Source organism: Rattus rattus, chromosome 12 (genome assembly GCF_011064425.1).
Source record: "Rattus rattus isolate New Zealand chromosome 12, Rrattus_CSIRO_v1, whole genome shotgun sequence".
NCBI classification, from domain to species: Eukaryota; Metazoa; Chordata; class Mammalia; order Rodentia; family Muridae; genus Rattus; species Rattus rattus.
In genome coordinates this window covers 18,481,615-18,507,116 of record NC_046165.1, presented here as the reverse complement: position 1 = coordinate 18,507,116, position 25,502 = coordinate 18,481,615, and positions in this window count along the sequence as shown.

The window sequence follows — 25,502 nt, the reverse complement described above, 5'->3', positions numbered from 1 at the left end:
ACAGCCATGAAGACCACCCTGTCTTCTGACACTCTTATGTAAGTTTCCATTCAGCCCTCCCAAATGACCAAGAATTCTCCGTCCTTTTTCTTGAGGCTCCCTATTTTTCATTCTCCTGCTTGAGTGTTCTCTCCCTTATGAGCAATCTCCTTTTCTGCAGTGACCTGAGGAAAGCCATCTCAACAGTCTGGTATGTTGCATTTCCCCAATGTCGAACTCATGTCCTCTCCTGAGGTGACCGTCAGTTATAAAGGGAAAATGAATGGCACGCAGAGTTCTGCCCTTCTGAACCAGAAATTTGAGCACAGAGTGAGTAAATGTTCTAAAAGTGGTGGATATTTTAATAAGTCTGTATATATACATATGCATACATACATATGCATATTTATACATACGTACACATATAGAAACTCTATGCAATTATACACTACACAACGTATCCTCAGATTTTCGGTTTGTAATGGGCTTCTCCTCACTCAGTGATGAGTGTGGTCAAGATGTGACAGGGGTGGGAACACTTACTAGGTATGCTTCTTAGTAACATGGCTGAGAGAACTCGGCAAGCACTACAAGCCCTCCTTTTCCCAGGTTTCTCCAGGCCTCACCTCCTCTCATAGTATCATCATGAAAAATCAGATGAAGAACCGGCATTTAAAAGTTCTGGTGGGAATGGCTGTTATTACATAAATCATAATTTTTTTTTGAAGCTGAGGACCGAACCCAGGGCCTTGCGCTTGCTAGGCAAGTGCTCTACCACTGAGCTAAATCCCCAGCCCCATAAATCATAATTTTATTAAGCTCTAAAACCCATCATCTCAGTCTCTAGTTTGCTGTGCTAATGGTAGTGATAGCCACCAGACCTTTGCATAGGGCTGCAGTTCTAAAGGCCTTTGATAGCACTACACCAGGGAGTGCAGGCAAACCAACCCTACTTGATGAATAATTGAGAATGTGCGACTATAGAACATTGCCCATTGTATTCTTCCCTGAAGATAAATTTGCTTTGCAAGCATACCGTTCCTTTGGTCAGAACTATAGAACAGTGATTCGTCAAAAAGAAAAACGGCCAGATCCAAGTGGTTCTAGGCAGTATTTAAGACACACTTCACCATGTGCTGGCTTCAACAACACATATATTTGAAGTATATGATTCATCAAATAAGCAGATGATTTTATATATTAATTTTTTTAAAGGCGCAGTTTTGTACTTTCAAATCTGAAACCCAGAGAAAATGAAACAAGGAGATATGGTGTTTAAGTATGCACCAAATTCTTTATATAGTATATGTATATTGGGCTTCTATTTTTTTTGCTGAGTTATATATAAAATGTAAAGAGTATTAGAATATTAAGACTAGCCTATGGGTAGGGCATACTCTGTAAATCTCATGCTGTACTAAGTGCTTCCGTTTATGCTCTCATAATCCCTGCACCCATCGGTCTTAAGTTATCCCTTTAGGAAACATTTCTATCAAGGAATGCGTTTAGAAAATGTTCATGTTAGCTACACTTTTGGAAAGGATTATGTAGTATGCTACTTACAAAACACAGTCATTCCCCCTATTGCCTAAGCTTCCCTGTTCTCCGGGTTTTCTGTAGTATTTTCTATCAATGCAGAAAAAGAAGTTTAATTGCAAAATATCAACTCTGATAAAATGTTTCAAATGTGTTTATTGTTATATATTGTGTTTATCACTAATATTCTGAGTGGTAAGTTCTCTAAAACTAAAGGAAATATAGTTTCAGTTTCTTAATACAGTTTAATCTAGTACATTGGACATACAAACATATCCTTATTAACAACAGGAGGTAAAAGGAAATAAAATGTTACTTAGTGTAATTCTAAAACAAGGAGAGGGGAAGAAGTAAATTTTGCCCATAAAATGCAAACAGAAAATGTAAGAGGGGACATTGTTTGTAAACTCCTTCTGGTTAGCAAACAGAAATTGGAGAATTTTTGTTAACAATACATCATTTAAAATGAAGCAGGGATTCTGCTACAAATGGACAAACGCTCCAAGGTCAGCATTTGTCAAGAATGATCCCAACCTTTTTGTTTTCAGCTAGGATTTACTTATTAAATTATTGTCAAGCTGTAATGAATATCAAAAGTCCTTGTAAGTGCTAAATGTTTTAAATGCTAACTCCTGTGTTTATAGATAATTCTTTATGAGTATCAGGGCTGGTTAAGTAGTTTAAGGAACTCAGAAGGGGAGCCATGGTGAGCAGCAGCCAGGAGTCGTTGGCAGCACCCAGAAGCCCACGTTTGCCAGTAACATTTCCTTGTATCAACCTCAGTCTTTGCTTCAAGAAATAGTCACTTTTATGATTTCTACACAATGCAACTCAAATAACATTTTTAAGCTAAAAATAATGAAAGAAAATTTGATCTTTAATATCCTTCAAGAATTGTATGAGGAGGCTTTTTTTTTTAATTTTTAAATCGGCTCTCAAAGTCAGAAGTAAGTTTCTTGACTGAAGATCAGTATTTACTGACTGCCTTTGTAGTGGTGCTTTTCCAATTCACTGGGTGTTAGTGACGAAGAGACCACTAGAGGGCAGTCCAAACACACGATCCTGCAAAAGCTTTCCAGCCTATTGCTTGTGTATTCAGTTATAACTATGTGTGTTGGGAGCAAGCGGGGAGGCGGGTGGGAGGGGGAGAAAACATAACATTTTTCACCAATAAAAATTTATTAGACATTCAATTTTCTAGGATAACAAGTAAATTAACTTGAAATAAATAATATAAGGAAATAATGTATTAATACAAGTAAAAGTAAATTCCATTAAAGTTTTTAACTTGGAGAGTTTACATAGAGATTTCTATATAAATCTTCTTAGATGTAGTATCCATAGTGACATAATGGGGTGGGAATTTAGAATTAGAACAACTTATGTGTACTTATGCCACATGGTATGTTATACTTTTTATGTTACCCCTTTTAAGTCAGTCAAACTCCAAGAAGAAAAGAAAATCTTACAGAAAATACTTTACAGTGAGTCGCTGAAATTATTACATTGTCTGGATGGATTATTTCAGGTCTAAAAGACAGAGAGGCTTTGAAGTGACCGTCAGTCAGATGTAGCGTTGTACTGTGTGTAAGGGGAGTTGGCAGCTGTGTGGAATTGTGCGAGCTAGGGCAGAATCGACTTAATAGACAATTTGTATATGAAATGTAGCTTTCATTTTAAACAATCTCCAGCCTATACTAACATGTGCATGACAGTTATATAGGCCACTGGAGTTTCATCAAATGATTAGCAGCTAGTCGGTAAAACTTTGGATGTTAAAGCAGAGTTTCCACACTTTGCATACTCAACATTAAGACAAGCCGTCCATTTCTACACTCTCCTTCCATATAAGACCAGAGACCTTAGCTGTTGAAATCAGGTAAGAGATGGAGGTGAGAGTGGAGTAAATAGTGAAAACAGACTCAAAGGATCCCTGTTTACACATTCCATGACTGTAGACGGCAAACGTCCTAATGAATACAGCATAAGAGCCTTGGCACTGGGGATGATATACAGAGGGTCAGGAAACTGAACAGAGGTGTGTATCGATGGGGGATGGGGAACTGGGCATAGCCACCAGCAAGTCCCAGATGCCAGGAAAGCAAGAGGCTCCCAGGACCCAATAGGGAAGAGATTAGCCAAAATGCCCAACGAAGGGGAGGGAGAACCTGTAGAGATCCCTGGTTGGGGGATGGGGCCATCCACTATTCTCAAAAGTTTAACCCAGAATTGTTCCTGCCTAAAGGAAATACAGGAATGAAGAATGATGCAGAGACTGAAGGAAAGGCCCCCACCTGGGGATCCATCCCACATGCAGCCACCAAACTCAGTCACTATTGCTGATGCCAAGAAATGCTTGCTTACAGGAGCAAGATATGGGTGTCTCCTGAGAAGTTCTGCCAGAGCCTTAATGATATAGATGAGGATGCTTGCAGCTAACCATCAGACTGAGCATAGGGACCCCAATGGAGGAGTTAGAGAAAGGACTGAAGGAGTTTAAGGGGTTTGCAACCCCATAGGAAAAACAACAATATCAACCAACCAGAACCCCCCCCCCAGAGGTCCCAGGGACTAAACCACCAACTCAAGAGTACACATGGGGGAGCTTATGGCTCCTGCTGCATATGTTGTAGAGGATGTCATTGTTTGGCATCACTGGGAGGAGAAGCCCTTGGTCATGTGAAGGCTTGATTCCCCAGTGTAGGGAATGCCAGGCGGGGAGGCAGGAGTGGGTGGGTGGGAGGGGGAGCATCCTCATAAAAGCATGGGGTAGGGGGGATAGGAGGGAAGAAATTGAGAAAGGGATAACATTTGAAATGTAAATACATAAAATATCCAATAAAAATTAAAAAGAAAAGAAAATGTTCACCAAAATAGCAGGATGCCACATCAACACACCGGAACCAGTAGTCTTATGTAAACCCACTGAAAAAGAAATCAAGTCATTAGATATATCCCCCTCCTGTCAAAAAACAAAACAAAACAAAACAACAACAGCAACAACAACAACAACAACAACAACAACAAAAAAAAAAAACCAAGAAACAAATACAACCAAGAAGAAGAAGACTGCCACCCTCCACCCAGGGAGATGGACGTCTCCTCTGGAAGTTCATGAGTTGGGAGAAATAACTACGGGAAGCACCATGCTGATAGGAGAGACCTACAGATTCCATGAGATCTTCACCAAAAGCCAACAGTGGTCTTCACAGGGCTAGTGAAAACAAGCCTAAAGTTTACAGGCTGAGCCTGCACACCAGGCCACAGGGAGCCAAAGCGATTCTGGGTTACAAAGAACAACGCTGGAGGCTTCATCACACCGGCCTTCAAAGCAGGCTAGACACACACACACACACACACACACACACACACACACACACACACACAGAGAGAGAGAGAGAGAGAGAGAGAGAGAGAGAGAGAGAGAGAGAGAGAGAGAGAGAGAGATACCGACATTGGAATGAAAACAGAAATGAAAGTGAGATAAGACAGGACCCCAGAAATAACACTCACTTAGACAGCTATTTGATTCCTGACACAGCTGCCAAAAACATGTATTATAGGTATAACAGCCTTTCTCCATCAACTAGGAACTGGGTGAGTACCTGCGGACCACCGAAAACAGATCTCCATCTCTCAGCCTGTAGGCAATTCATCATGAAGTCCATCGCAGATATTAATGTGAAGCTAAAAATGTCTAATTACTCTAGGAAAGCACGGGGGGGGGCTTGAAAATATTGCCACTGGCAACAACTTCCTAAATAGCCATTCAAAGGCTCAGGGGAAGAAGTTCTGATTAACAAATGGGATGACATCACATGAAAAACCTGCAAAACAAAAGGATCTAGCAAAAAAGTGAAGCTACCTACAGAAGGAGAAACAGCTGTTCGTGAGACAGACAGACTACCTAAAACACATAGCAATGGAAAAACTTAACGTTAAAGGAATGCGGGATTCAATCAACCAACGAGAAAATGCTTCAAATAGAAATTCCTCAAAAGAGGAAGCACTTGTAACTCATTGGCAGGTTGTGGACTGCCTGTTGCAGGTCCAGGGTTGGTTATTTACAGGGTAGAAGAAAACAAACCAATAAAACAAAACCAAACATACACTAGTGTTTGATGTCTTTAGCTGTTGGTGAAATGCATATTAAGTATCACTGAGATTTCTTCTCATCCTGGCCAGAGTATCCGCTATAAAAAAGGAAAAGAGAAAAGCATAACAAATGCAACTGAGGATGGATGGACAGAAAAGAATCAGTGTAGCTTTGCTGGGAATACAAACCTGTCCAGTCACAGTGTAAGTAAGTATGCAGCTTAAAGAATAAAGAACTATCATAGAAGTCAGCTTACTACAGAGATCCTTAATTGTCCACATTTATATCAGCTTCCTCTCGACGGTCAATGTCCAATAGACAAGAGTTAAAGTACACACAAAGGTGAGCTAAGGAAAGACTGAAATCATTTCACGATCAGGGAAAGGGATAGGATTGGAGCTTATCTTGTAAAATAAAATTAGCCAGACCCAGAAAATAGTGTCATATGTTTTCTATTATGTGTAGAAGCTCACAAGCACACACACATGCGTATGCACAATACACACACATGCATATACACGTATACACACATACACACATACACACTCATACACATACATAGACACATACACATACACACACATACACATATACACATATGCACACATACACACATACACCTAAATGCACACACATTCACACATACATACACACACACACATACACACACACACACACACACACACGCACACCACACCACAGTTGACATAAAAGTAGAAGATGGACTGACTCTACAGGAACAGATAAGAAAGAAGGGACTGAAGAGAGAAAGAATAGTGGGGAAGGCGGTTGTATTCAAAGCTCTATGACAGCATCATCTATGGAAGGAAATGTTATACACATTAACTTGTAGAGCTAATATGATTGAATAATGAAAGTAAAGACCCCACTGAAACAAAAACCAAACAAAAAAGAAAACTGAAGATTCTATGCTACTAAGGCTGGAGAAAGTGGGGATATTTTAATTTCCAAGTCATATCATTAATTAGAAATGCTTACCCATGAGATCATTTGACTAACATGATTCTTTATTGTATTGTCCAAGGCAAACTTAAGAGTGCCACTCCTCCCTGTCTCCGTGCCTGTGAAGCCTCTGAACAAGTCGAAGTAGAAAAACATGGACAGGGGAAGTCAATGACTGCAAAACTAGAGTGAGCACAGGGCACTTCAGAATTGGAAAGAAAGTCTACAGACAGAGAAAAGCAGAGAAGAGGAAGTACTGAAAGAACTAAGGATACAGAAGTAGATAGGTCTAAATTCTGTAGAATGTCACAAGTCCTTGTGAGAAACTGTTTAATTCAATAGGTATAAGCAGTATTGGATAGAAATGGTCTGGACCCATTTCTGTTTGAAGCCATCCTTCTGGCTGCTAAATGGAAGGTCCAAGTGAGAGGCTGCTGGATTCTGTGTATTTTCCAATGAAATCTGTGTATGAGATGTTAAGAGAAATCAAAGACAATTGCTGAGATCAATTAGGAGCTCCTGAGTTGACTATGTTACCATTTACTTAACAGGAGAAGTGAGGGGAGAAGTCACTGTGTAAGACCCATACACAGGAGTACCACCATCCTCCATTCATCTGGTCTTGGTAATTTCTTTAAATTTGCTCATAAAGCATCAGTTTTTATAAATTACAAATATGTGCATATGTGTCCGTTATGCAGGATATTCACAATAGGGTTAGTAGTAAGTTTGTATACTAATGGTTCTAATATTCATTAGAAACCATTAGGGTTAAAGACTTAAAATGGAAATGAAATTATGCTTAAATACTTTTATGGTAGTTTTATTAAAAAACGTCTCTCGTATGTTTCGGAATGCTTGGTCCCCAGATGGTAGCACTGTGTGTGTAGTTATGGAATCTCATTACATGGAGCTTTGCCGGAGGAGTCGTGGACATAGTTAGAGAATTTGTTGCCTCGCCCCACTTCCTTCTCACTCTACTTCCTGGTGCAATAGAGATGTGATCCCTTAGCTTCCGGTGTCTGCTGCTGTGCTTGCCCGCCATCATGGACATCTAGGCCTTTGGAACTCTAGGCCAAAACAAACCCTTAAGAAGTCTTTGGTCGCTTTCTTTTCCCTCACTTTTTTTTTTTGTTTTGGCTAATATTCAGTTATCAGTGAGCACATATTGTGCTTGTTCTCTTGGCTCTGAGTTACCTCACTCAGCATGATGTCTTCTAGTTCCATCCATTTGCCAGCAAAACTCAGGATGTCCTTGTTATAAGTAGCGGAGTGGTACTCCATTGTGTAAACGAACCACATTTTCTGTATCCATTCTTCTGTCGTGGGACATCCGGGTTGTTTCCAGCTTCTGGTTATCACAAATAAGGCCTCTATGAACATAGTGGATCATGGGTCCCTGTGGCATAGCGGGGCATCTTTTTGGTTAATTCCCAAGAGTGATATTTCTGGGTCTTTAGGTAGATCTATTTCCAATGTTCTGAGGAACCCCCAAATTGATTTCCAGTGTGGTTGAATCAGTTTGCAATATCTCGCCAGCAATGGACGAGTGTTCCTCTTTCTCCACATCCTTGCCAACATCTGTTGTCACCTGAGGTTTTGATCTTAGCCATTCTGACTTGTGTGAGGTGGAATCTCAGGGTCGTTTTGATTTGCATTTCTCTGATCACTAAGGGCTCTGAACATTTCTTTAGGTGCTTCTCAGCCATTCAAGATTCCTCTGTTGTGAATTCTTGGTTTAGTTCTACACCCCATTTTTTGACTGGGTTGTCTGTTTTTTTTTTGTTGTTGTTGTTTGTTTGTTTGTTTGTTTTGTTTTCTGGTAGCTTCTTGAGTTCTTTATATATATTTTGGATAATAGCCCTCTATTAGATGTGGGGTTAGTGAAGCAACCATAAAGGGGAGGGAGGGAGGGACCTGGGAGAGAAAGAAGAGATGGGAAGAAGGGAACATGATCTGCTACTGGGTGGGGGTAAAGGACTGAAGCCCTGAGGGTCAGCAGAAATAATGGAAATAGACGACCTTGGGAGATAGTAGGTTGAGAGGACCCTCCAGAATGTACCAGAGACTCTCAGGACTCAAAGCAGGGGGACCCTAGATGAGATGACCTACAGTGGGAAGTGGGAACTTGTAGAGCCTTCCTTCAGCAGAAAGACAGGGCATCAAGTGAGAGATGGGGTTGTCATCCCACCATCAAAATTCTGACCCATAATTGCTCCTGTCTGAAAGAACTACTGGGATGGAAATGGATAAGAGCCTGAGGAAAAGAAGTCCAGCGACAGGCCCAAAGTGGGATCCAGCTCAAGGGGAGGCCCCAAGGCCTGACATCATTACTGAGGCTATGCGGCACTCATAAAAAGGAACCTATCATTCCTGCCCTTCAAAAGACCCAAAAGGTAGCTGAAAGAGTCAGATGTAGTTATTTGCACCAAACCAATGGACAGAAGGAGCTGACCCCTGTGGTTGAATTAGGGAAAAGCTGTAGGAAGCTGAGGAGGAGGACGACCTTGTCTGAGGACAGCAGTCCTGATTTAACCTAGATTCCCAAGATCTCTCAGACACTGGATCATCACCAGGCAGCATACATCCGCTGACATGAGGCCCCCAACACATATGCATTAGAGGAGTGCTGGGTCTGGGTTCAGTCAGAGAAGATGCACCTAACCCTCAAGAGACTGGAGGCCCCAGGGAGTTTAGTGGTCTGATGGGGTGCATGGGGGACGGACATTCACATGGAGACAGGGTGGATGGGGAGTAGGTATGGACTGTGGAATAGTCGGAGGGTGGACCAGGAGTAGAATAAAATCTGAAGTATGAAAATAAAGAAAGAAGAAAAGAAATACAAGAAATTAAAAAAAAAGATGGCTTTGGCTTCAGAATATTATGACATCAACAGAAAAGTAACAAAAAGAACGTCAGTGATTATCTACAAATAGTTTACTGGATGATTTAAAAAGACAAGGAGTAATTCTGCTTTCAACAACGGAAATGTGGGTCCGATTGACATAATGAAATGATGTTGAATAGAATTTGTTAGTTTAAAGAGGAAAACAAAAAGGCAAACAAATGGACAAAAAAAGAGTCCTGAGGTAGAAATGACTAGAAGTATTCACATAGATGTGAATAAGAAGAACAAGAGCAGGGATAAATAATGAGTTCTAGCATTTTACAAAATCTAAGAAGTGTGGAACTGTTCTTTTTCTCTTAACATGAAATAAAAGCCAAGCGACACAACATACGCTGTAATAAATTTCATTGCAGACAAATGTTATCATCACATGCTTCTATTACTGTGACAAAAGATATGAGCATTGGAAATCAACGTGTAGAGTTCACTGAGTATATCAAAGAAAGGGAAACTTCTGAAAATGTTCGATAAATATTAAAATCTGAAGAAAAAAAAGAGTAAAATATCCAATGAATACGTCATACGTAGAACTCTGGAAACAGTCAAGAACAGTATCCAACTGTAAACATCCACCTTCCAAAGGAAGGAAAACTCAATGATTGATCAACTCACCAGATCATCTAAAAAATAAAATTAAAAGGGAAGAAGGGGGAAAGCAGGACAGGATTAGAATTGGCACCAACGTGAACTGAATGTGTTGAGCTGCGAGCTGTGTTGAGAGGAACAGCTTTGAATCGAGTTGCACTGAGTGATATTGAGCGGAGGAATTTGTCCTGATTGAGTAACTAGCAGGGAGCTTTAGATAAAGCCAACTATGTAAGATTGCTGGAGAGTGAGCAGAGAAATAAAACGAGTATTCACTTCTAAAAGGAACTTTTTATTTGAATGTTGGAAGGAAAAGCTATACAGACAGGAGAAAAAAATTGACATAAACAAATTTAGAAACACAAAACCCAAAAGGAAAAAAAAACACAAAAAAATTTTAGACAAGTAAAAATATGCATTCTCTTTGAAATATTTACTAATTTGACTTATTGCTTATAGCTTATATTATTGCCGAACTTAATTCCAAAGGGTTCAAATATTTTTTTTATAATACTTGGATACGATGCACACATTCTCATCCAGTTCCGATGAGCCACTAGGTGGGGTTATCCTCTGATAGCTTTGAGCAGCAGCACTGCATCTTTGTTGACGATGTTGAAGCTGACCCTGGGTTCTGTCACTGCCTCAGAGCACTGCATTCATTATCTTGCCAAACACAAAGGGATGAGAACTAGGAAATATTGTCATTTAGCTGTTTCACAGGTGACAGCCAGGACAAATCATCACTCATCTGAGAAGGCTATTACAAAGAAAATGTTGCTTTTGTTCTAGAATCATCAAAGCGTGACAAACTATATTTGTCAAATAGTCCTCATCCCCGTGATTCCTCAAATTGGATAATTTAGAGCCTTTGTAGTTTTAAAAACACTGTATTTTGTGCCAGTGAACTCTGTCCATTTCTTGAGACTGGAATTTGATACTGAATCGCCTAGTGAGACAGTGTCAGGCGACTTTTCTGGTGGAGACTGTGTCATCCTGAGGGTCTTGATTATTTGCTTCTTGTCTTAACTTTACATTAGTTGCTTAAAATCAGAATGATAAAGCTATTATGTTACCAAGCCCATCAGCAGTGCCAACATCTTGAGAGCAATAAAAGCCTGCAAGAGAAAGGCAGCATGTCTGCTCCATGCCTTATATCCTTAGTATTCTTAGTATTCTTTGGTTGGTAATTGACATTCATTATTAAGGCATGAAAGAGACAAAAAGGTAAGTGTCAGCTCCATCCTTGCCTTGAATATCTAAACGGGTTGTGACCCATTGAAAGAACATGACAGGACTGTATTTTCATGTTTCCATATTCTTTTAGGATTGTAGACACACACACACACACACACACACACACACACACACACACACACACACACACACAATGCCTGCTCCATATCTGGGATAGTGTAAATTATGCTGGTAGTTGTGGTATGATATATTTACTGCTTACTTGAGTTTGTTTACTATCTTTTTTGACTGCGTGCTTTTCTCTTTAAAGTCCAGCGCAGCGTCTGTCTGGGCTTGGTTTTGGTCTTGTTTCTGTGAGCTTTATTCCTCAGTTTGCTTCATATTTGATCGGGTCATGGTGAATTATTCTTTGTCCTGTTGGTAGGATCTGAATAGTTAAGACAGTTTCACTCTGCAGTCAACCTTGCAACAGCCCTGCCTCAGGGTCCAGAGGGTTCGACACAGAGATGTGTGCTATCGTGTGTGTGTGTGTGTGTGTGTGTGTGTGTGCGTGTGTGTGTTTGCTAGCTGTTTATCCATTCGCTGTTTTTGACAATTCTATTCATTTCTTGTAGATCTTGGCTCTTAAGGTATAAAAATTGGCAATACGATATGTTTCATTACGAATAAGATTAATTTCATCTATGTACCTGTTTAAATTAAGTCATACATCAAATATCCAGGAAAACTTAGAAAAATGGTACTTTTGATGTAGTTTTTCAGACATGGCTTTGTACAGATTCGAGAACATTGCACACATAGCACTTAGCTTTGCTTCTGTTATCTAGACAATAGATGTCTTATCCCGAACTGTTAATTTTCATTGGTACAACAGTGTTTCAGTACTCACAGGTAGGAGAAGAATAAAAACATTCCTCCTCTCAATTATACTTGTGCAATATATTTATCACTTGCAATAAGACAAAACACAAAACAGAACAAAGTTCTCTAACGTCCTGACAGGATGCTGAGTTATTTATTGTGTCACCCATGTGCTGTGAATGAATAAAATAAAGAGAAGATACAGTAATGAAGAGGCCTTGAACTCCATGTCTCAAGGGAAGCTTACATCCAATTCATCCTTTCAAATATGTTCAGGGTGTGTGTGTGTGTGTGTGTGTGTGTGTGTGTGTGTGTGTGTGTGTGTGTATGCTGTGCTAAGAGAAGAGAGCAAGAGAAGACCAAGGAAACAAAGGAGATTTATTCACACATCGAGACAGAGGAAACCCTCTGGGAGATCATACAGGGCTCTGTGAATAGGACAGCAGCATGGTCAGCAGACAGCAGAGTGGGCTGGAATAGGTGAAGTTGTGGGGGGTGTTCATAATGCAGAGTTAATTAAGAAAGAAAAAGCAGAAGACGATTGTGAAATTGACCTGGAGGTTGCAGAAACACCTGTCTTCCAGTAAAATATTTCACAATGCACAATGAAGTAAATTTTAAGCACTAAGCAGGGGCTTAGATAGATGATAAAAGTAGGATATATTTTATTCATGACTTACCAGAAATTAAAAGAAATTCTAGAGTCTGAACTGCCAGCCAGGGAGTCTTGATGGAACTGACCTAGTCCTTCCACACATACGTTAGAGAAGTGTGGCTGGATCTTCTTGTGGGACCCCTAACAGTGGAAGCAGGGGCTGTCTGCGACTCTGTTGCCTCACTCTGAGACCCATTTCCCCTATGGAGGGTCTTTTCTAGCCTTAGGAAAGGAGGTGCCTAGTTTTACTACAACTTGATATACCATCCTTGGTTGGTATCCACCGTGGCAGTCCCTTTTCTGAAGATAAATGGAGGCAGGGATGGGGGAAGAGGGGATGGGAGAGGACAGGATGTGGGAGGAGGGGGGAGAAGAGGGGATGGGAAGGAGGGGATGGGGAGGAGAGGATGGGGGGAGGAGATGGGGGACTGGGAGGAGATGAGGGAGGGGAAACTGTAGCTGTGTGCGATGTACAATAAATGAAGTTGAAATTAAAGAATTTTCTAATAAAATAGTACAAAGTACTATATAGTTTCGAAAGTTAACTGTATTTACATGCTTCAACGAGTAAGTAAAAAAGCAGGGATGATTTACAGCAGTATAAGGATGTGAAATGCTTGGAAATCATCTGGGTAACTGTATCTGTCTTATCTTCATTGAAAGAGATTTCCGATCAGTATTATAGTTCACAAAGAGGATGCCAAGACCTGATCATAGCAATAGCACAAAGTAGGAACTCTGAGGTCGTCTCACTTATGGAGCTAACGTATCACATTGGAAAGAATATTGGAAAGCACATTCTGACAACCGTTGCATGACGTCGTCTCCTGATCAAGACAGGGTTGTCACAAATAAGATGCTATTATGGGTTGGTAGTTTCTGATCTTTTCAGATTCATATGTTGAAATATTAGGCACCAGTATTGTGGTATTAGAAGATGAGGGACATAGGAGATTATGAGCAAAGTTGACATCCTCTCAAATAGGTAAGTATTCCTTATAAAATAAATAGACCTCAGAGACCTCTTTCTCCATTTAGACTGTCAACCAAGAACCAGAAGAAATCAAATCCTCCAGGGTGGCTGTCTGTAGAAGCCACAGCTGTGACTTGGAGAGAGAGAGAGAGAGAGAGAGAGAGAGAGAGAGAGAGAGAGAGAGAGAGAGAGAGAGAGAGAGTATTGATTAATCCGTTCATTTCATAGCATTCTTCTTATGGCCTCTGCAGTGGTTTCAATAGGCTTGGCCCAGAGAGCGGCACTATGGGAGTTGTGTCCTTGTTGGAGGAAGTGTGTCACTGTGGGAATGGGCTTTGAGACCCTCCTTCTAGCTGCCTGGAAGACAGTGTTCTGCTGACTGCCTTCAGATTAAGAGGTGGAACTTCTTCCTAGACGCTGCCATGCTTCCTGCCATGATGATAATGGACTGAACCTGTAAGCCAGCCCCAACGAAATATTGTCCCTAGTAAGAGGGTTAGGAAATCAAATAAAAATATGTAGCAGTGGGGAATGAGGAACTGGGGATAGTCAGCCACTGGAGGGTCCAAGAAGCCTGGGAAGCAAAGGCTTCCAGGACCCAACGGGGATGACTTTAGCTAGAATGGGCAGCGAAGGGGAGATAGAACCTGTACAGACCACTTCCATGAGATAGGCGTGGCCCCCGGTTGAGGGATGGAGCCACCCACCCATCTCTAAGTTGTTATCCCAGAAATGTTCCTGTCCAAGAGAAAGACATGGACAAAAAACAAAAACGGAGCAGAGACTGAAGGAAAGGACATCCAGGAGCAGTGGGATGGGGGTGGGTGGGTGGGGGAGTACCCTCATAGAGGCAAAGGGGGAGGGGGGAGAGAGAGGGCAGATGTGGGAGGGAGGTTGTGAAGGGTAACTAGGAAGTAGGATGTCATTTGAGATGTGAACAAATGGAATGATTAATAATAATAATAATAACAATAATAATCATCATCATCAACGAAAACCTTAAGACAGTCTCCTAAACCAGTAAAACAGATTTTTCATATATTTTGGAATCTTTGAATTTATTGAAAGATAAAATTCTTTATTATACATATTATACATGTTTTATGAAACACATATCAGTTACTTCATTGGTAATAAAGAACATTTTCTTTTAACATTAAAGATGGTGTTTATTTATATCGGCTTACATGGACCTTTGTGCTTCCCAAACCTTCCAAAGACACCATGCTAAGATTTTCATTGCATTATCTCTGTTAACGGAGGGGCACCAATGCTGTCTCATGGCCCAGAGCTGCTCTGCACCCTCCCCTTTAAAAGGAAGCTTTTACGTTTTGTCTCTACCCTTTCACTTCAGGCTCACGTGCTGTACTACAACCATACTTCTCCACTGTGGGACTGGAAAGGTACTTGACGTCACTAGCATTGCCACCCACACAGGCTCCCCTAGATCTAACTGTCCCTAGAAGAAAACAGGAAGGAAAAGTTATCAAGCAAACTCACAGAATGCACAGGGCTTAAGCTCTCAAACTGGGTCCAGAGTCTCCATGGTGGCTATCTTTAGTTAGCCTCTGCAGTGAAGACAGACGTTAATGTAAGTTAGAAATCTCTGGACTCACTAGGATCAAAGGAGAGTAAATTCTCCATTTACAAATGTGCAGTTGGTTCTAGGAAAGTAAGAGAGGACAGGGTCATGGGGCAAAAAGACAAGTGCTAGGCTGTGGTACTCTTCTCAGGAGTTCTGAACAAAGGCAGAGAACAGAGTTTGGCTTGATTTAGTTTTATCAAAAAGTGGGCTGGAGAGATGGCTCAGTGGTTAGGAGCACTGACTGCTCTTCCAGATGTTGTGAGTTCAAATCCCAGCAACCACATGGTGGCTTGCAACCATCTGTAATGAGATCTGATGCCCTCTTCTGGTGTGTCTGAGTACAGCTACAGTATACTTACATATAATAAATAAATATATTAAAAAAAAGTGCAACGTCTATGTTACAACATCTGAGAGCTCTTCAAATTTAAAAGAAAATCATATTTAAAACAATAAAATATGTTTTATGAGAAGAATCAATAGTACATAGCTCACTGAGCAAAAAAAAATCTCAAAAATACTTGGCTGGAAGATGAGAGCTAAGTAATAATGAATCATAGTAGGGATTCAAGGGCTTCTGTTCAAATAGAAGAACCTATTTGCTAACCGTGCTTCCTTAGTGTTTGAAAATTTCAAGAAGAAATCACTTTTCTTCAAAATTTAAATGTATTTATTCATTTCATACAAAGAAAAGTCCTACTTAAGTATAAGGAATCAATAGAGGTGTATTGATTTCTAATGTAAGTTTATTAAAAGGTGATTAATTTTATGAGATAGGAAATTACTTTAGGCTGCAGGTCAACACTGTTACAACTCAGAGTATATTATCAAACCCAGCAAACTTATTTTTTTAATCTCTAACTTAAGAAATGTTTCAGCGTTTCTACTGCTGTCATCAAGACCATCACCGAGAGTAACTTGGAGAGGTGTGGCACAAGCGGACCATGCCACCAGACAAAGGAACTGGTAAGGCTGAGCAGGCTCAGAACCCAGAGAATCTCAAAACTGAGGATGGCAGGAGTGGAGCCACCTCCCTGCCAAGCTCTACTCACTCTGGAACAGGTAACCATGGCAATCAATCATGTAGCATGAAACCCTGGAATTCTCCATGGTAATAAGGTATCTAGATAGTGCTCAGGCAATGAGCGTCCCTTCCTGGACATTCAGTCCCAATAAAAGGTATTTAACCCATGATTCACTCTGAATAAGGTGTCTGCATTCATGTTTATCATCAAATAAAGTGGTTTGGACAAGCAAGGACCATCTCTTAATCAAGCATTGCCTTGAGGGAGGCCTGAGTCTTAAAAAACCATCCTACATCCTACATCTCCAGGGGAAGGCCTTTTTTCTCTCAGCCTCTCTACTCTCAGTGTTCATTCAGAAGCAAACAAGGTTCTGCTCCTGGACCTGGGCTCTGCCTTCCCCTTCCTGCCTGACACCTAGATGCCCAGAGAGGAAGCTAGGACCACAGATTCTTGTTCCCAACTCCCACCAGTACCCCTTCTGCATCTGGGTAAACAGGAGGTTGAGGCACCTCAGTAGCTAGCTAGGCAGACATCTTGCACTTCCAAATAACATCTGTCACTGAAGAAAGTCAGAGCCGGAACCCAGGGGTAGGATTCTCAGGCAGAAACTGATGCACAAACCATGGGGTTGCTGCTTTCTGACCTGCTTCTCATGCAGTCTACACGTTTCCTTATGCAACTCAGGATCCCCTGCCCAGGAATATCCCTTCCCCCAAAGAGACCAGTAGTCTCTTCCACCGCACCAGTGGCTAATTATTAAAGTGCCCCACAGACTTTTCCACAGCCCAATCTGGGAGGATTATTTTCTCAGTAGAAGGTCTCCATTCCCAAATGACTCAAGCTTGTGTCAGGTTAACCAAACATAAGCCAGCACAGAAGTGTTAGGAGATGCTTTTGTGCACTGTTTTCACTCTGATTCACTCTGAATAAGGTGTCTGCATTCATGTTTATCATCAAATAAAGTGGTTTGGACAAGCAAGGACCATCTCTTAATCAAGCATTGCCTTGAGGGAGGCCTGAGTCTTAAAAAACCATCCTACATCCTACATCTCCAGGGGAAGGCCTTTTTTCTCTCAGCCTCTCTACTCTCAGTGTTCATTAATAACGTTGTTTCCAAAATAAATGAACAATGGATAATATTTTCCAACCACTTTTCTACACTGAGTAGCCCATATTTATATTCTACTAATTTTCCTGATTTAAAACTGTACTTAATTAATCAAAACAAACTTGAAGATGTATAAAAATTACTTTTATGATGCATTGCTTGGGCACCATTGATACATAATAAATTTATGCAAGATGGATATTGGGTTTCTAAGCCCAGGCATCCGGTTGTCATCCAGATGTTGGCATGGTTAAGCATCTTCATCTCAGAATTTGTCTTCCATCACTTCTGATTGGTTAATACAGACTCGGTTTAGCCAATAGCTGGGCAGAAGAGAAAGGGAAGACAGAACTGATCCCAGCCAGGGGGATCTAAAGAGATCAGAAAGAGAAAGAGAGAGGGAAGAAGGTGTGGAGAAACCATGCGCAGGGACCAGGAGGCGGTGCCATGAGTACACAGCTGGAGCAGAGCAAGCCCAAGCAAGGCTCAGGTCATGAGGACCTTGTGGCTGGGAAGTAGCCAAGCTACAGTAAGATTAGAATAGATGAGTAACTGCCCACTTACAGGGCTTGCAGCACTGGAATAAATTTATTATGTCTCTGTGTCATTTATTAGGGAGCTAGAGGGGGTATGGGAACACCCTGCAGTTATTTGGGAAAAGGGGGGAAGCAACCCCCCAAATTACTTTTATACAGAAGAGCTATGATGCTTTCTTCCAATTCCTCTAGTTTTAACATTCTCTCAGATACATTGTTATTTTTATAATACAATTGCTAACCATAACAGCAGGAAGACATCAGAAACAATATCCATCTTGCATAAATTTATTATGTATCAATGGTGCCCAAACAATGCATCATAAAAGTAATTTTTATACATCTTCAAGTTTGTTTTGATTAATTAAGTACAGTTTTAAATCAGGAAAATTAGTAGAATATAAATATGGGCTACTCAGTGTAGAAAAGTGGTTGGAAAATATTATCCATTGTTCATTTATTTTGGAAACAACGTTATTAAAATCCTATTGTATTGGTTTGTTTATGAGTTGCCCAAGAGTGCTTTGTGTTGTTATGGCCATATTAGAAGATGAGAGAATGATCTTGGGAACCTAAAATATGTTTGGTCCTCTATAGAAACACATTTTTATACCCTATCCTATCCTAACATAAAATAGAACACAGAATGAGCTACACTATAAAGTGGACCATGAGGCTGCTTTATGATAGAAATTCAAATACTTCCTAAATATAAAGACCGTATTGAAGAAGAGAACAATGACAGTTGTTCAGATGAACTTTATTCTACTTGCTGACATTGATAAATAAAACCGTGGACGCTCCATCAGTAATGTGGTATACTGTCTGTTTCCTTTGCTTTGAGTCTCCTGACAGTCTTACTATGTAGCCCACATGAAGTTGGAATTCAAAATCTTCTACACCAGCATTCTAAACATTGGGGCTACAACTTAGTGTAGTAAGACCTAGTTAAATAAAGCATATCGTAGACTTCCCTTCGAAAGTGACATGTTATCATTTTCTGGACTCAGATGGCACAGAGATATCAGATTTAATAAGAGAAAATATTTATCTGTGCTTTGTTTTATTTTTTGGCATTATCCCTACTCTCTTTTGTAAAGAAGAGAAAGAGGTCACGTTATTTTATTAAAACTAAACCCAAACAGGTAAAGGCCACCCTACTTTAGAAGTCAAATATAAAAGGAAACAGGTCTTTGAATTCAGTTGTTCATAAGTGAAATATAAGCTGTGCACTCATATTTCTGATGCTCAGTGTCTGTGCAACTTCTGGGATATGATTCTGGCAGAAATAGTTTGGTAGGATATGGGAACAAGAAACAGAAACACGGTCCCCCCTTATGTCAGAATCTGGGAATAGAAGGCATGTTTCTTTCAGAGAAGCTAGTCTGCTGTTCTCCTTAATGCTATAACATCCTAAACTATTGTTCTTACTGTTATTTGCATAAGAGAAATGATCATTTTGTTTGGATAAGAGATTCATGAAGCCTAGACATCAAAACTCGAATAAACCACAAATAATGAGAGTTTATTTAAAATAGATTAATACACAAACCTTTATTATGATATTTTTATGCTATTTCAGTAGTCATTTTTGTCTGTCTGTCCCCTCTGATTTCTGTTTGTGGGTAAGACATGCACTTTCAGATAGTGTTCAACAACCATGCCTGCCTACCAGCTATCATGATCTGGCATGATGAGCACAGCTCACCTTCTGAAACTGGCAACCCCAATAAAACATTTCTTTTTACAGATTGCCCAGTTCTGGTGACTCTTCAGTTACTGAAAAGTAACTGCCATCTACATACAAGTCCATTTTGCTCTTTTTGTGGTTGTGGTTTCAGGGATGACCTGTCTGCACTGGAAAGTCAATAATGAAGCTCATCCTTTGAAGGCTATCTTCCCATCAGTCACTAGTCCCCCGTAGTTCTTATGAGTGTGACCCCTTCCATGGTAATATGGCCTTCTACACTGTCATCCTTTAGTCTTGCTTGTGTAGCTATTTGTAGGAAAGGTTATTTTACAGTAGATTTTTTTTGGCCCTTCCATGGTGATTCCTGAGCCATAGATGCAGGAGTTGTGATGTAGATGTGTTTTGGGGATCTGGGATCCCTACAATCTCTTGAACACTGCACTGTGTTCAGTTGTAGTTTTCTGTGATCCTCTCCATTCATTTGCTGTAAGGTGAGACTTGCTGAGAAAGATACACATTTCCAGGAAATGTGGCTCATATCAAGGAGCACTCACAGGCTGGAGCTGTACTTGAAGACCACAGCAGCTTGGGGTAAGGGTGGGGATTGAAGTGTGGGGAACATTTACTGTAGTGTTGGACTCAGTATAGAAGGAATGGCTAGAAGAATTATCCACAGAATGCCTTAAAGCATGTTCAGACAGGTGGAGCTATCAAAACCCACGACACTTGCAACATTGCAAGAATGAAACAATTTGTAACAAAGTAAAAGTGTTGTGGTTAAAACAAAACAAAACAAACAAACAAACAAACAAACAAACAAACAAAAAAACCCCACTGCACCATGGTTCCTGTTTGTAGGCCCCCTCACTTCAAGGTCGGTTTTAGAAAGACAGCAAAGATAACAATAAATTGTGACAGCAAGACTCAATTTTAAAGAAGACATGACAACCATGAGAAAAATGCTGAATTAACTTTGTCTTTATTTCACTTAAAAGCAACTCAGGAGTTCCTCCTATACAGCTCGAAGAGGACTAAGTGAGAATGAAAATGCAAAATTACTGGCAGAGAGGGCTCAGAACAGTTCCATTAGGAATTGGGAGGGGGGGTGGGGTGTGGGGTGTGTGTGTGGGGTGTGTTGGGGATTTAGCTCAGTGGTAGAGCGCTTGCCTAGGAAGCATAAGGCCCTGGGTTTGGTCCCCAGCTCCAAAAAAAAAAAGAACCAAAAGAAAAAAAAAAAAAAAAAAAAAATTGGAGCCGGAGTCTCTTTTCCTCCTCCTAATGTCTTTTCTCACACCCACAGGGCATTTTTTGTTCTCTCAGAATTCCCATTGTCAGCCCTGGTGACATATACATACATACATACATACATACATACATACATACATACACATACATACATACATACATACATACATACACACACGCATAAAACATGTGTCAGTAATGTTTAATATATTGCACTAATAATATACAAGATGCTATTTGTTTCCCTGAATGTGAATTCAGGTAGCTTCTGGTTCATTTGTGTATACACCACCGCGTCTCATTGCACACCTAAACACATGGGTTACCTGTTACACACGGCTTGAAGTGTAGTGAGCATTGGTTAACAGATATAGACATCTTCCTTCCAAAACAGGGCTGGAGGTTCAGAAATGAAGAAAAATGCCGCCTCATCAATTTTGAAGTCTCATCGTGAAAAAACTGAGAGTTCTTCAATTCGGTTTGAAGATGTCATCATATTGTAGAAAAATGAAGTCCTGTGCGATCTTCCTGTGGGGCTGTATTGCGGACAACGCAGGGGTAGCACACTGCCTTTCGAGAGACCCCATTCTCTTGGTTCTGCCCTCTTCCTTTTTCCGTGAACAGCATCACACATTTGCAGCCGAGCGATTTTATCCATCTGCTTACGGCCAGTAACGTGGATGAATTGACAGCTTCCTTTTCCTTCGTATCTCTCTGCTTTATTCAGTTGAAACCGGTAGCGATTCTAGTAATGTCCTTATATGTTTTCCATTGGATGTGAGTGAGATGCGCTCCATCAATAGAATCTGTGCCACCAGCCCTTTTCCCATTGCTATTGTTGGTCTGTATCGGAGGCAGACTTAGTGTTCCCGGAGCGTTTCCTTCTGATAAGACTGCAGGATTGGTCAAGGGTCTTCAGAAAGTTCACCATAAAATCCTGGGAGCTCTCTGAATGGTAAAGATGAGCCACATGACATGGTCTTGTACACAGCACTTAGCCCTGCTTAGGATGTTCAGGAACTGGTCTCCTTGGGGACTGGCGACCTCCCTCCAGCTTTGCACAGCAGCTCTGGGCAGTCAAGTCTGGGGGTACCCGCTCTCAACCTAAAAGCAATGGAAAGGTGCTTAGGTCAGAGACCGCATCAGAGACTGCATTCATGGTGTCAGCCTAGTCCCACAGATTTACACTTGCATATGCAAATACCCTAATCTTCAGGGTTTTAATTGAGATTAGCAGAATAGCGACAGGATTTAAATCTTCTCAAATTTACCACGTATTCAAAATGAAAATATCTCAGTGTTACTATCCACCGTAGTGTCCGACCCCTGCGTTACCGATTGCCACTCACAGGTCATAAAACCCATCCTCAAAACTTCATTCTTTCTTAGCTGAGGGAAATAAGAACAAAACTCCATCACGACTTCTTAAAATCTGCAAATGGCTTTTGCTAGGATGTAAATGGGTCTAAGAAAATCCCCACTTTAAATGTAGGTTAAAGAGCAGGACTTGTGGGGGATGGTGAGGTCAGGAGGGCCCTTCCCCCACAAATGAGATCAACAACTTTATCAGAGTGCTAAACAGAGCAGGCCAGGCTTTCTGTCCTTCTGTCTTTCCCTGTGTGGTGATACAGGTTCCTGTTTGCCATTTTGGAAGCAGAGACCAGGTCCTTAGACGCTGCCACTATAGGCATATTGCTGTCGAACCTCCCAGCCTTCAAAACTGTTAAAAGCAAAACGCTATAAAGTACGCAGGCTATGGAATTTTTATACAGCAATGCCAATAGACGAAGCCACTTTTCATGCTAGGCTATCTGCTTTTCTCATAATGCTATAACGCTTGCTATATTAAAATTGAGAATAAATAGAGGCATTCATAACAGTGTTGCTAAAATTGTTTAATAACGTGCTTAGTGTTTGACATCACTGATGCTAATGAAATCTTGGTCGTTATCCCTAGCTGGGCCTCTTATGTTTAATGCTCGACTGTTCTCCAGTCTAGAATAATGTGCCCTTCACTTGAGAGCATGTGATACAGAAAACAATCATGGAGGACCCTTCCTAATCCTAAACACAGAAACTTGTACTCGCGACTGTGCTTAGGAACTGTCCCGGCTTAAGGATCTTGGCTAAGATAGTATTTCTGGCCTTTCAGTTACGAGTCTGCTTAGTATTACTTAAAATGCTGGTTTTGGTATCAGCCAAATTAGAATGAAATGAGCACGGGAGCAAGCCCATAATTATCCAAACAAAACCAGGATTTTTACAGAGCAATCCCTTCTGCTATTTCCACTCCTTTCGAAGCAGTGTTTTAACAGAGGAGAAGGGCGCCCTCTAGTGTTTCTATGAAAGATGAGCAATTATATAAGCAATTCACGTCTCGACTTGAACTTGTTTGTCTTAGATTCTCAATGAAGATGCTTCGTATGCAGAATGTAGATTGGCAAATAATAAATCAATGAAACACGTTCATATGAAATCTTCGGAAACAATGCTATTTTAGTGGACTTTTTGGTAATTTAAGCATAGTAAGAGATGGGTTAGAGATCGGATTAAACTATTTCTTGTCTGAGATGTGATTTAAAACTTCCGTTCCTTTATCTGGAAGGTCAGCCTCCAGATTGAGAAGGCTGCATATGCATCAACGACTTTACACATGTTAACACATATTGGGGTACAGATATTTCCTCCACAGAGTAAACTGCAAGAGAATCAGAGGACTTTAAACGGCACCATGAAGTTGCCCTTTCAGGTGACTCTTTGGCCTTACAGGATGCCCTATTGTAAGTTAGCAGTGCTTCTATTCCCTACTTCCCACCTCTAACCTTATCTCTCATTCTGTTTTCTGCACTCCCTTCTGCAGCCTTTACCATCCTCTGTGTAAAAAACTCCGGCGTGCGTGCCGATCCTTAGTACCTCAAGAGCGCGATTGTGCTCTGTTTGCAGATGGGTCTTTATATTTCGGTAAGAGGGGTGGGGAGCCTGCCATTACCACTGAGTCCTTATGAAGAGAGGGTGTAGAGAACCGTGTGTCAACAGAGGGAGGAGACTGCCATTTACAAGCAAAGCAGAGAGGTCAACGGACAGGTCAGTTCCGCTGATAACCTTGGTCTTGCACTTCCAGTTTCTAGACCCACGAGAAAACACATTTCAATAGTTTGAGGCATCTGCGGTGTTTTGATTTGTTACGATGGTCCCAGCAAACTCATATATTCCTGAGTTCTCTCTGTCCTCTGTGCTGAAAACTGATTTTTTTTCAAAGTCATATTTCTAAATTAGTTTTGAGAGATGTAAAGGAAGTTTAAACATTGAATGGTAACAATCGGAAGTGCATTATCTTAGCTGTGTCTGATGATGTCATGAGTCTTAACGGCATCCTCTTCCTCCTTCCTTCCTCCAGTCCAGTCACCTTGTACACTACCTACTCAACGGGCGGTGTATCAGCAAAACCGACAGATGACAGAAAATAGCTCACCTCACACCACATGAATCCCCAACTCTGAAAATACACCCTAGCACTCAGAATCTATAGGGGTGTTGAAGTTATAGGTATGAGTAGTTATGTAAAGAGAGATAGTACAGCTAGGTAAACTGGACTAGATATGGACTGGAGAGTGTGCTGGTCAGCTACTCCTAACCATGGGGCCTGCCAGCTCTCCAGTGTGGTTGATACACTCAGTGTCACTCGGTTGAAGAGCACTGATTTTCCACTTAGGACCTATCACTTGGGAATAACCAACCTATCGGGTAGCGGTGTAACCACACCATCTTTTCTCCCCCATGGGTTTTTGGAATCTGAGCTCGGATTTTCATGCTAATGCCACAGTTACCCACTGAACCCTCAGCTTGATGATTATGACATTTTAATATTCATGTGTTAGACCAGGTGCTGTGTTTAGTCTCAATCGCCAGCCTCGCTGGATTTCTGGTCACTTAAAAGGCACATCCCTGGTGTGTAATGATAGCACTCTCAGGGTGAACACTTGCTCTGGATGTGGACAGGGAAGTCTACATGGCTGGACTGGAATAAAGGGGGCGGGGGAAGCGGGCTGAGCAGCAGAATCCAGTGATTGCAGACACACAAAAAGAATTAAAACGATGTTACCACAGAATGGAAAAAAAATGTTTTTACTAGATAACGAAGGCTCACACACAAAGTGCCCTGTGCAACCTATGAGTTACTTCTTTTGGATGTGGGCCAGTCAAGTTCCATAGGCCACCCCCAACCATTACAGACTACTGCCAATACTCTTGGTTACCCTCCAGAATTTGATGGTAAGACCCAATTACTGAAAACAGCACATGCTTTGAGTCATCAAAATCAAGGTTGGCGAAATTGCACTTGGTGTGGACCTGGATAGTTTATCCCTATTGGCCTGCTTTCACAGTGCTGGAAAGAGCTATGCAAGCTACCGGAGAGGAGAAATAACCATCAATTATATCCAAGTATTAACCCTCTGATCTGCAATAATCACCAGTCTGGAAAATCATGCCTTCTGGTGCAATAGTGGTAGGAGCATCATTAGAAAAATCATGTTATAACTTAGATTCTATGTGGGTTTT